The sequence below is a fragment of the Echinops telfairi genome, unplaced genomic scaffold (assembly GCF_000313985.2).
Source record: "Echinops telfairi isolate 266 unplaced genomic scaffold, ASM31398v2 ScPeMD7_7469;HRSCAF=8507_1, whole genome shotgun sequence".
Classification (NCBI taxonomy): Eukaryota; Metazoa; Chordata; class Mammalia; order Afrosoricida; family Tenrecidae; genus Echinops; species Echinops telfairi.
Window position 1 is genome coordinate 99,061,957 of NW_022111373.1, and position 1,235 is coordinate 99,063,191.

The 1,235-nt window shown below is 43.6% G+C and overlaps 1 pseudogene; it reads right to left on the minus strand.

Annotated features, from left to right (window-relative positions):
* Positions 1 to 428: 428 nt before the first annotated feature.
* On the minus strand, positions 429 to 950 carry LOC101650126 (annotated as a pseudogene).
* Between the last annotated feature and the right edge of the window lie 285 nt (positions 951 to 1,235).

Genomic DNA, 1,235 nt, shown 5'->3' on the forward strand with positions numbered 1-1,235 from the left:
TTAAAGTCTAATAATGAGTAAGGTATCAAGCCAGCACTTTAAATTTTAGAACTGGCAATAAATATATCCATTAAATTTTTCCTTTTAATTCATGTTAAACACAAAGAATAAGACAAATGTAAGTATAATGAACACATAAAATGAGTGTAATCTGGATCATATGTGTCTCTATTCTAACACAGTTATAAAATGTAATTTTGGTATTTTTTATAAAAGAAGAGGTTGAGAAACTATTTTTTCCAACCCCAAATGTCATTTATTTAATATAATCATCACAAGGGTGCAAATGGAGATTTAATTTAAAAAACAAACAAAACAGAAATGACACCACAGCTTAAGAAAAGAGTTCTGCACAGAAATCAAGGGGGGAGGGGAGGGAGGGCAGACAGACATCTACGGAAGAGAAGACCACACAAGGACAGGGAGGGTCAGGGCTCTTGGCTGGAGACTTGCTTTGAGTAGGTTTCCTGCAGGTATTGCTTATAGGCTATGGGGTTTTTCCAGAGTTCAGCAGCTGTCGATGTTGGGCTCTCCCAGCAGGCTCTGGATGGAGAGGAGAATTGTCCTGACGTCATACAGGGCAGACCACTTGTCCTTCAGGATGTCCAGGCAGATGTTACCCTGAGTGTCCACGTTGAGGTGGTAGCAGGGGGTGAGGAACTTCACTGTGGTTCATTGTCAGGGTAGCCACTGGGGGACTCCAGGGAGAGCTTATACCTCAGGTCTTCATAGACTGTACCAGCTGCTCCGTGGGTGGTCCCTATCCACTTGAAAAGGTTGCCTGATTCTGGGAAGGCAGAGATTCCTTTGTTGCCAGACATCATGAGGGTCATCAGCTCCTGTTGTAGCCTCTTGCCCATGGCACCGTGGGCTGCGCCCCCACTGGGCTCGGTTCCTTTTCGGGCGGCTACGGCACTGGCTGCAGCTGGGTTGCGGTTTGGGGAAGCCATTCGCTCGGTGTTGGCAGACAGGGTCTCGGAAGCCTGGACCGCAACTGCCGGTTGAGGAACTTTAAAAGAGCATTCATGGCCCTCTCAAGTCAAAGAACAGCCTTACTAACATGACTCCTGATCAGATTATTCAATTGTTCTCTTGGAAAGTCAATATAAGACCCTTTAAGGGTAGTAAGAAATATTGATAGACAAAAAAATCAAAAAACTAGTCGTGTGAATTTTTGTTTTGTTTTGGTTTGATTTGGGGTTTTATTTTGTTTTGCTTTTCAGAAATACAGATGT